The following is a 12,224-nucleotide window of genomic DNA, read 5'->3' as shown; positions in this document are numbered from 1 at the left end:
TGTGTGTGATATTGTTTCCTCACTAGAGGTGGAGTTGCGTCACATCTTGTTATCATCTGTCGCGTCAACACGCCAGCCCCCAAAACATGTGTCGCCTAGCAGAAATGCACAATGCATACTTGAGTGTTTTCGCTAAAAAAAAATACCCACATGCGAGGCTGAGGAATGTGGCGTCTCCAGAGCGGCGTCCTAGCTCTTGACCCGTCTGTAAAGCAAAGAGTATTTCCCTTTTCAGATTGTTATATTTTACCAAAAAAAATGTACGGTCCCAAAGACTTTTAAATCTTCTTAGACTACATACACATCTCTTTATTCAATATGTCTTTGACTACTTACAAATCTCTATTTAATATTTCGTCTGGGGCGGCAACTCTTTCCCAAATTGTCTTTTTTGGGAAACCTTTTAACAGGATAAAAAAAAAAATATGTTTCTATATTTTGGGAGTTTTTCCCTGATGTGAGGTCAAAGGTCAGGGATGTTTGTGAACCGATTGTAAAGCCCTCTGAGGCTGATTTGTTATATTGGGCTATACAAAATATACTGAAATGAAAATAGAATTGTTTTTTTAACAGTTTAATCATGTGTTTGTCTTCTTTTCCCAACATAAAGGTCTTTAATGTTTGCATCTGCACACTGGGGAGGAATGTAGAAAATAATAAAAACACTGATCAGCTGATTTAAAATACCCACCACCGTCCTGACCTCCAGGGTATGCACTGCTAAATATAACGACTGCAATGTTCATTTATTGGATCATTCCTAGAAACAGCTTTGTCCTTGATTCTCTCCTAACTCTTCAGACCTTGTTCAATAACCAGTTGGAAGCATGAACATGTTTAGGTGTTGACTACCTCACATGACCTCCCTACTGTTGAACATATCTGAACTATAACAACTTTCTATATATTTGAGGATTTGGGGCCTCTGATGTTCTAATGCACAGCAGGTCAGCAGGTCGACCTTCCGCTCTCGTCTTTTAAGGTTTTTAAAGATGGCTGCAGCGTCGTTGTCGTGTCAATTTGGAAATCCCACACGCGAGAGTTGTCGGAGAAGATGGATGGAAGAGGCGTCGCCGGGTGGCAGAATATCTGAGCTGACCCCAATACAGCACACACCACTTTCCAAGAGCGCACTAGCACTGTGATGAACAATTTGCTGCCTGAACACATGATGTATATGTGTATATATATACATACACATATATGTGTATATATATATGTATATATATATATACATATACAGGACTGTCTCAGAAAATTAGAATATTGTGATAAAGTTCTTTATTTTCTGTAATGCAATTAAAAAAACAAAAATGTCATGCATTCTGGATTCATTACAAATCAACTGAAATATTGCAAGCCTTTTATTCTTTTAATATTGCTGATTATGGCTTACAGCTTAAGAAAACTCTAAAATCCTATCATAAAATTTGAATATTTCCTCAGACCAAGTAAAAAAAAAGATTTATAACAGCAAAACAAAATCAAACATTTGAAAATGTGTTTCCAGGTGTTTCGAGTTAATTAGACGATTCAAGTGATTTGTTTAATACCCTACTAGTATACTTTTTCATGATATTCTAATATTTAAGGATATTTGAGTTTTCTTAAGCTGTAAGCCATAATCAGCAATATTAAAAGAATAAAAGGCTTGCAATATTTCAGTTGATTTGTAATGAATCCAGAATGCATGACATTTTTGTTTTTTTAATTGCATTACAGAAAATAAAGAACTTTATCACAATATTCTAATTTTCTGAGACAGTCCTGTATGTGTGTATATATATGTAAATATGTATATATATATGTGTATATATATATATATGTGTGTATGTATATATGTATGTATATAATATATATGTATACATATATATGTGTATATATATATGTATAATTAAAATTAAAATAAACAGGCGAAGAGAGAGAGAGAGAGTGAACATGGTGAGAGAGGTGAGAGCTGTTATTCTTAGCGTATGCATGAATCCATCTTGGAAAAACAATGCAGGATATAAGTACGAAAAATGGTAATCGAAGATATATTTATTCAGTGCAGACGTAAACAAGCTCCTAGATCAGTAAAAAAAGATACAACTTCAGTACAATTGTCACCTAGAAATGTCTGCAATGAGCAGAGGAGAGGAATGTGTTGCTCAATACGGCAGCGAGAGGTGTGTGAGGCCACAGGTGGACTGCACGCGCTACTTAAGATGTCAACGTGCAGTATTTAGCTCCCATCCTCTTCCTATCGAATCTATAACCAGGTGTTACCGTTACAAATGGTACACATATTTAACTTTCATGAAATATAGTTCACGTCATATTTGTTCTGCGCAGTGCTCGTGCAGATGTGATGGGGGAGGTAAAACAAAGAAGCTTCTGCAGAATGTTTGCAGCGCCTATGAAGACTCATCGTACGTGTAATTTGTCACTTTTCGACAGCGTTGGGTGAGTTCAGACGGCCTGTGCTTTAATGTATCTCTGCTCTGCACACATGGTGCGGTAGGAATGCCGTTTCCCAGCATTCCCTTTGGTACGATGTCAATCCAAATCCAGTCATTCATCATTTAGTTCATCGTTGCATAACATCTGTCATCTTCAGAGTCATTTTTAATCACACTGTCACTGTCGAGCTTCAACTGTTTGCTGAAATCTGACCCGACTCCACGTATCTGTTGGAATCTGAGCACTTTGTTTCCACGCTTGCAAAAAACTGAACTTGTTCTCTGAAGGAAGTGAAGTGAAAGATACGAGAGGTTCAAAAAGGAGCTTCTCGCAATCAAAACGAGGTCATAAATCATCCTTCTGATGGTCAATGTTGACAGTTTGGTTGATCTCATGCAGAGAGGCGAGGTCCACAGGGTGGTGCTGGCAGCAATGACCAGTGGTTCTCAAATGAGGGTTTGTGTACCCCTGGGGGTACGTCAAGGCACTCCAGGGGGTACGTGAGAATTAAAAAATAAATAATATATATATATATATTGTGGCAGCCAGCCACGGACGAGACCACGAGGGGAAGTAAGGGATGGGAAATACCGACTGTTCCCTGTACTTCCCCACTGCGGCCCAGAGAGGGAGCCAACGGAACACCGACAGCCAGACGACAAAAGTGAAAACACCTGGGGGTGATTGGAGGCACGGGCCGGCAACCAATCACCACCCGGTACGTGGCAGATAAAAGACAGGACAGAAGCCCACAAGAGGGGAGTGGGGGAGACGACGATACGCCCGGTTGAACTAAACCTCTGGTATTGGGAAATAAAAGACTTTGCATTTGATGGTAAATTGGGTGTGGACAGTTTAATTATTATTTCTCAGTCACGGGGCACCCGCCGGGTGCCACATATGGTGGAGAATGCGGGTTTCGCATTCTGACTGAAGATAATGATTAAACCCCCCCAACTACAATGGAATCAAAGGATTTAACGGCGCTGATTGCACAACTCGTGGCTAACAATCAACAGCTCATAGTTAACAATCAACAGCAGCAGACGCGCCACGACCAGACCCTGCTGGTGCAGCAGCAAACCACCGAGCTTCTGCGGACCCAACTCACGGAGCGTTACGAAGCCCAGGAGGAGCATGCTGGCTATGAGAGGGACCGCCGGGTCCACCCCGCACGCTTCCTCACCAAGCAGACCCCCGCGGATGACATTGAGGTCTTCCTGCTCACCTTTGAGAGGACCGCGGTCAGAGAAGAGTGGCCTATCGACCAATGGGTAGGACTGATTAGCCCATTTTTGTCAGGCATAGCGCAGACCACCTACCAGGACGTAGCCACTGACCCCCTTACCACTTTTGACACCCTAAAACGGGAAATTTTGAAACGCCATGGGTTTACACTGATCACCCGAGCCCAGCGTTACCACGAGTGGGTATTCGACCCCACAGTCACCCCTCGAGCACAGATGCATGAGCTAGTGAGGCTTACCAATGCTTGGCTGATCTCAGAGCCAAAAACCCTCACTCCCATCGAACGGATCATCATGGACCGATTCATGAGGTCACTTCCCACGACGCCAAGAAATTGGTGTGTCAACAGAATCCCCAGGCGTGGACCAGCTGGTGGATCTGCTGGAAGGGTACCAGGCCGCCCAGGAGGACTGCGCAATGGACGGCTGGGGAATACAGAAGCCCCACGCCCCAAGAAGCGACAGCCCGAGGAGGGGCCCGTCGTGAGACCTACACAGGAAACACCATGGAGACGGCCCCCCACCAACCCCGACCACCGAAGGTGTTACGAGTGCGGGGAGGGAGGCCACATCGCCTGGAACTGTCCCCAGAAGGGTGATGTGCACATGGTCTCGGCCACCAGCGAGAAACCCGCCGGACGACCCTATGGGTTACTAACCACAGGCTGGGCAGAAGAGACGGGGGACTCACCCTCGACTCCGGTCACCGCTAACGGGCGAGACGCCATCGCCCTGATAGATTCCGGAAGCGTGGTGACGCTGGTGCGACCGGAGTTCGCCCAGACCCCTCTCCTGGAAGACACACTGAGTGTCACGTGTATACATGGCGAGCACCGTCAGTACCCCACTACAAACATCACGTTAAAAACAGTAAAGGGAACATACTCGGGCACCGCCGGGGTCGTACCAGGCCTACCAGTAGCCGTGCTCATCGGGCGGGACTTCCCCCTCTTCAGACAGCTGTGGCGGCGCCTGGCCATGGGAGGGCCGCGGAAGGCCCGAGGGGGCCCCTCGGCCCCGCCTCCCAGGCAGCGCCACTCGGCACCCCGCCTCTGTGCGGTGCAGGACGTCGACCCCCAAGGCTCCACCGACCCCCTCTCAGAAGGAGAGTCCAGCACCGGGGAGGTAGTGGCGGAAGAGGAAGAGGGACCGGGGGAGACGAGGGAAGGGGAAAGGAACCCCCTCGAGGAAGAGGCAGACGCTTCCCCCAGCAGAGAGGAAGCCGACCAATGGGACATGTTCCCCTTCAACAACGACACCGACGTGGGCCCAAGGGCTGAGCCTCTAGCCGGGAGATTCGGCTCTGCCCAGCTCGAGGATGTCAACCTCACCAGCGCTCTGCAGCAAGTCTCTGTGATCGACGGGCGACTCGTCGGAGGGGTGAGACAACGTGTATATCCTCACTTTGCCATTAAAAATGCATTATTATACCAGGTTGTCCGGAAAGCCTCCGGAACTAGTGACTTGTTGTTAGTACCACGGCCATTTATCCCCACGGTGCTGCGCTTAGCTCACACTCACCAGCTCGGAGCCCACCTAGGAGTAGAGAAAACCCTAGAGAGGATTAAAGCCAGGTTTTACTGGCCAGGCATAAAGAAAGCCGTAGAAGAGTACTGCCGGAGCTGTCCCGAGTGCCAACAGGTGGCACCCAGACCCCATCACCGCAACCCCCTAGTCCCCTTGCCTATAATTGCCGTACCGTTTAGTCGAATAGGGATGGACCTGGTCGGGCCACTGCCAAAAAGTGCCCGAGGACACCAATACATCCTAGTGGTCCTAGACTACGCCACCAGGTACCCCGAAGCAATTCCCCTCGCACCATGGCGTCCAAGGGAATAGCTCACGAGCTAATGCTAATGTTTTCACGGGTAGGCATTCCCGAGGAAATATTAACAGACCAAGGCACCCCCTTCATGTCCCGAATCATGAAAGACCTATGCCGAGTCATGAACATTACCCAGTTGAGAACGTCAGTATACCACCCTCAGACTGACGGGCTGGTAGAGCGCTTCAACCAGACCCTGAAACAGATGTTGAGGAAAGTTATCGAAGCGGACGGAAGGAATTGGGATCAGCTCTTACCACACCTAATGTTTGCCATTCGTGAGGTGCCCCAGGCTTCCACAGGATTTTCTCCCTTCGAGCTGCTATACGGGAGACAACCCAGAGGACTCCTAGACCTGGCCAAAGAAGCCTGGGAGCAACAACCCTCACCCCATCGGACCCTGGTGGAACACGTGGAGGAGGTACAGGAGAGAATGGCCACTATATGGCCCGTGGTAAGAGAACACATGGAGGCCGCCCAGGCCGCCCAAGCCCGTGTCTACAACAGGAGCGCACAGCCCCGGGTGTTCGGCGCCGGAGACAGAGTGTTGGTGCTGGTGCCCACCTCGGAGTGCAAGTTCCTGGCCAAATGGCACGGCCCCTACGAGGTGATCGAAAAGGTGGGAGAGGTCAACTACCGCATTAGGCAGCCCGGGCGAAGACCACCAGAGAAGGTATATCACATCAATTTGTTAAAAAAATGGGTCGCCCGGGAGGCTGTGTGTGCTGTATCTCTCCCACCAGGCCCGTCAAAAACGGAGGCCGTAGTGGTACCTATGGGCGAGCAGCTATCCGAGAGACAACGCCAGGACCTCCGAGAGCTGATCGACCGCCATAGAGATGTGTTCTCTACGGAAGCCGGCCATACCAACCTTCTGCAACATCACATCATTACCGAGCCCGGGAAGAAGGTAAAGCTGAGGCCCTACCGAATCCCGGAGGCCCGGAGAGAAGCCGTGCGGCAAGAGGTTAAAACGATGTTACAGAACGGGATCATCGAAGAGTCCCATAGTGAGTGGAGTAGCCCCATTGTGCTGGTCCCCAAAACAGACGGAACCCTCAGGTTCTGTAATGATTTCCGGCAACTAAACCTGATATCCAAGTTCGACGCATACCCCATGCCTAGGGTGGACGAGTTGATCGAGCGGCTGGGGACCAGCCGATATATCACCACCCTAGACCTGACCAAGGGGTACTGGCAGGTACCCCTGGCGCCAGCGGCCCGGGAGAAGACCGCCTTCATCACCCCGACGGGTTGTTCCACTACCTAATGCTCCCGTTTGGCCTACATGGAGCCCCGGCCACCTTCCAGAGGCTGATGGACCGCGTCCTCCGGCCCCACCAGAAATATGCAGCAGCCTACATAGATGATATTGTCATCCATGGGGAGGAGTGGGGGACCCATCTCCAGCAGGTCACCGCCGTGCTGAGAGCCCTGAGAGGGGCCGGGCTGACCGCCAACCCCAAGAAGTGTCGCCTCGGCCTTGGGACGCAGATTACCTGGGGTTTACAATAGGGCGTGGATCGTCAAACCCCAGGCAGGCAAGGTCGAGGCGATCGAAACTGGCCCCGCCCCAAACCAAAAGCAGGTGCGAACCGTGGGGCTCACCAGCTATTACCGCCGGTTTGTCCCCCATTTCTCCTCCCTCGCAGCACTCCTCACGGACCTCACCAGGAGCCGGCTGGCCGACCGGATCCTGTGGACAGAAGAGACGGAGAAGGCATTCCAAGAGCTCAAAGAGGCGCTCTGCTCAGGACCAGTGTTGGTGACCCCCGATTTCTCCAAACCCCTCATCGTCCAGACAGACGCATCGGAAACAGGGGTGGGTGCCGTTCTATCACAGCTGCAAGAAGGGGAGGAACACCCCATTACGTATATCAGCAGAAAACTGCTACCCGAGAACAAAACTACTCGACGATCGAGAAAGAATGTTTAGCCATTAAATGGGCGTTGGAAGAGTTAAAATATTATTTGTTGGGACGGCACTTCACCCTTGTCACGGACCACGCCCCTCTCGTCTGGATGTCAAGGAACAAAGAAACTAATGCCAGGGTCACTCGCTGGTTCCTGTCCCTTCAAGCCTTTGCCTCCCCCGTCGTCCACAGGTCCGGGGCCGCGCATGGGAACGCGGATGCCATGTCCCGGAGAGACGCCTTGGGGGGATGGGCCGCCCCGCCCACCCGGTTGGAGCTGAGGAGGGGGGTGTGTGGCAGCCAGCCACGGACGAGACCACGAGGGGAAGTAAGGGATGGGAAATACCGACTGTTCCCTGTACTTCCCCACTGCGGCCCAGAGAGGGAGCCAACGGAACACCGACAGCCAGACGACAAAAGTGAAAACACCTGGGGGTGATTGGAGGCACGGGCCGGCAACCAATCACCACCCGGTACGTGGCAGATAAAAGACAGGACAGAAGCCCACAAGAGGGGAGTGGGGGAGACGACGATACGCCCGATTGAACTAAACCTCTGGTATTGGGAAATAAAAGACTTTGCATTTGATGGTAAATTGGGTGTGGACAGTTTAATTATTATTTCTCAGTCACGGGGCACCCGCCGGGTGCCACAATATATATATAAATATATCTATATAAATATATCGATATATATTCAATTCAGTTTATTTGTATAGCCCAATTTCACAAATTACAAATTTGTCTCGGAGTGCTTTACAATCTGTACACATAGACATCCCTGCCCCAAAACCTCGCATCGGATCAGGAAAAACTATATAAATATATATATATATAGATATATCTATATATATATATCGATATATGTATATATACCTATAGATATATATATCGATATATGTATTTAATCTATATATATATATATAACTATTTATTTAGAACTAGCATCAATTCAGAAATCCTTTAGAAATAGTCATTTCATAAATATTCACTCAAATATAAGTGTGAGATAATAAAAAATTATCGATATATTCTATATTAAATCAGACACTGATGGCACTGAGCTGTGTATGGATTTTTATTTATATTTCAACTAAAAATGTTTTGCATTGGTTATGGGGCATACTGGGTTGAAATGTGTCTTTACAGAGAGGTACATCACTGGAAAGTGGTTGAAAACCACTGGTCTAGACACACACACACACACACCACACCTCCCATATTTGTGTTGATTATGTTTCCATATTTCAGTCTTCTCGGCCCAGAGATGCTCTTGGTACATAAAAATTAAGCGTCTCTTAATTGCTTGTAAATGTTTCAAAGCATTTGTTCGGTATTATTTACTATTATTATTATTATGATTATTTAAATGTGATTTCGATGGAGCTTTTCTTTTGTGTGTAAAAACCAAACACAGATTGTGGTCCCACACAAAAAGACTCCTGGCTCCAGAGGTTCCTTAAATGCATCGTTAATGTTACTCAACACAGTTAACAGGGTCATGCACCGCATGGCCTGATGTCACGGCGTTTGAACCGTGACTGAGTCATCGCGTACGCGTCGGACGTCTCTCGATACGATGACACCGATGAGGCCCGAGAGGGAACGAACTCAAAGATCTTTGTCAGCGAGTTGGGGAATTCGCCCACTTTTGACACGTACACTGCAGCTCAGGACCGATACACCGAGAATTTATCTTTGAGTCGAGAAGGACGCCAGCGATGAGGGGAATGCTGCTCGCCGACAAGATCCTCCTGCATGACCTGCAACGCGCCGGCTCGGTTGACTGATGCAAACATAACGTGTGTGCTGTTGTGACAGTAGAGGCGGTGTGTGAGTGCGTCTGTGTGTGTGTGTGTGTGCATTTTAGTTTTACAGTTCCACAGGTATTCATTAAAAAAAAGCACAAGTTGGGACCTGAAACTGAGGCGGTGAATGAAACATGAATCGAGGACTCTTGTTTTCCTTTTTTTCTTTCTCCCTCCTCTCTCTGACTTCTCAAAAAAAGCAGCCGTCGGCGGAGAGACGTGTCCGAACACAGAGTCTCCATCGAACCCCTCGCCCACAAAGTACGGTGGCCTTCGAGGTATTCCACGGGGAATCCGTGTGAATGTGAGTTCAGCAAATCACCAAAGATTCATTCAGTTTTAAAACAAATCCAAACAATTAAAAGAGGAATGCAGCCGGTCTTCAGCTTCAGAAACCAGTTTCCAGTGTCTTTATATATATATATATTTATATTTACAATCAAAAACATTCTGATGGAGGAGGAGAAGAAGAGGAGAAGAAGAAGGAGGAGAAGAAGTAGGAGAAGAAGGAGAAGAAGTGGAAGAAGGAGAATAAGACGGAGAAGGAGAAGAAGGGGACGAAGAAGAAGAAGAAGAAAAAGAAGGAGAAGGAGAAGAAGAAGAAGAAGAAGGAGGAGGAGAAGGAGAAGTGGAAGAAGAAGAAGAAGAAGAAGAGCCTGATGGGCCTTCCCCCTCTCCAGAGAAGCTCTCCAAAGACTTTTTTTCGTTTCACTCATGTTCTATCTCGTGGGTTTGTTATCGCTCGGGCCTTCGCTAGCTTTTTTTGTTTGTTTTTTCATATTCCATGACCTCTTGAGATGTGTCACGTATTCCGTGACCTTGTGAGAGTTTCAGACGCACAAACGGTTGTATCCGGTCCTTTTTCAAAAGAAAATATTGTTCTCCCTTTTTTTTCGTCACTTTTTTTTCCTTCACTTTTTTTGGTTGGGGACCGCTGCACTAGAGGAACTGGGAGGACAGAAACTGAACACACACATTACTTATTCTCACACAGGAGGACACACTGTGAGTCCATCTCTTCCCATTAAACTAAGTGACTATAAAGATGGCTTTGACTTTGGACTGAAAGGGTTAAATCCTCCTGTTCCGGTTGACTTTACTCCTCATGTGGCTGTGGAGTCAGAAAAATATAACCCCGGTGATGCTTTTGGTACCCGGTGTCTGGAGAGGCCGGTTCCCGTGTGGAGCGTGTTCTCCTGGGTTCTCTCTGGATTCTCATTGGTTCTCTGGGTTCTCCTGGATTCTCTCTGGGTTCTCCTGGGTTCTCTCTGGGTTCTCCTGGATTCTCTCTTGGTTCACTCTGGGTTCTCCTGGATTCTCTCTGGGTTCTCTCTGGATTCTCCTGGATTCTCTCTGGGTTCTCTCTGGGTTCTCCTGGAGTCTCTCTGGGTTCTCTCTGGATTCTCCTGGATTCTCTCTGGGTTCTCTCTGGATTCTCCTGGGTTCTCTCTGGGTTCTCTCTGGATTCTCATGGGTTCTCTCTGGATTCTCCTGGATTCTCTCTTGGTTCTCTCTGGGTTCTCCTGGATTCTCTCTGGGTTCTCTCTGGATTCTCCTGGATTCTCTCTGGGTTCTCTCTGGATTCTCCTGGGTTCTCTCTGGGTTCTCTCTGGATTCTCATGGGTTCTCTCTGGATTCTCCTGGATTCTCTCTGGGTTCTCCTGTGTTCTCTCTGGATTCTCCCGGATTCTCTCTGGGTTCTCTCTGGATTCTCATGGGCTCTCTCTGGATTCTCCTGGATTCTCTCTGGGTTCTCTCTGGGTTCTCCTGTGTTCTCTCTGGATTCTCCCGGATTCTCTCTGGGTTCTCTCTGGGTTCTCTCTGGGTTCTCCTGGGTTCTCTCTGAGTTCTCCTGGGTTCTCTCTGGATTCTCTCTGGGTTCTCCTGGGTTCTCCTGGGTTCTCTCTGGATTCTCATGGGTTCTCTCTGGGTTCTCTCTGGATTCTCCTGGATTCTATCTGGGTTCTCCTGGGTTCTCTCTGAGTTCTCCTGGGTTCTCTCTGGGTTCTCCTGGTTTCCCCCTGGATTCTCCTGGGTTCTCTCTGGGTTCTCTCTGGGTTCTCTCTGGATTCTCCTGGATTCTCTCTGGGTTCTCTCTGGGTTCTCCTGGGTTCTCCTGGATTCTCCTGGGTTCTCTCTGGATTCTCCTGGATTCTCTCTGGATTCTCCTGGATTCTCCTGGATTCTCTCTGGGTTCTCTCTGGGTTCTCCTGGGTTCTCCTGGATTCTCCTGGATTCTCTCTGGGTTCTCCTGGGTTCTCCTGGATTCTCCTGGATTCTCCTGGATTTTCTCTGGGTTCTCTCTGGGTTCTCTCTGGATTCTCCTGGATTCTCTCTGGATTCTCCCGGATTCTCTCTGGGTTCTCTCTGGATTCTCATGGGCTCTCTCTGGATTCTCCTGGATTCTCTCTGGGTTCTCTCTGGGTTCTCTCTGGATTCTCCCGGATTCTCTCTGGGTTCTCTCTGGGTTCTCTCTGGATTCTCCTGGGTTCTCTCTGGGTTCTCTCTGGGTTCTCCTGGGTTCTCTCTGAGTTCTCCTGGGTTCTCTCTGGATTCTCCTGGGTTCTCCTGGGTTCTCTCTGGATTCTCATGGGTTCTCTCTGGGTTCTCTCTGGATTCTCCTGGATTCTATCTGGGTTCTCCTGGGTTCTCTCTGAGTTCTCCTGGGTTCTCTCTGGGTTCTCCTGGTTTCCCCCTGGATTCTCTCTGGGTTCTCTCTGGATTCTCATGGGTTCTCTCTGGATTCTCCTGGATTCTCTCTGGGTTCTCTCTGGGTTCTCCTGGGTTCTCCTGGATTCTCCTGGGTTCTCTCTGGATTCTCCTGGATTCTCCTGGATTCTCCTGGATTCTCTCTGGGTTCTCTCTGGGTTCTCCTGGGTTCTCCTGGGTTCTCCTGGATTCTCCTGGATTCTCCTGGATTTTCTCTGGGTTCTCTCTGGGTTCTCTCTGGATTCTCCTGGATTCTCTCTGGGTTCTCTCTGGGTTCTCCT

Source organism: Pseudoliparis swirei, chromosome 17 (genome assembly GCF_029220125.1).
Source record: "Pseudoliparis swirei isolate HS2019 ecotype Mariana Trench chromosome 17, NWPU_hadal_v1, whole genome shotgun sequence".
NCBI classification, from domain to species: domain Eukaryota; kingdom Metazoa; phylum Chordata; class Actinopteri; order Perciformes; family Liparidae; genus Pseudoliparis; species Pseudoliparis swirei.
The sequence above is the reverse complement of the archived record's forward strand: the minus strand, read 5'-3'. Positions refer to the sequence as shown.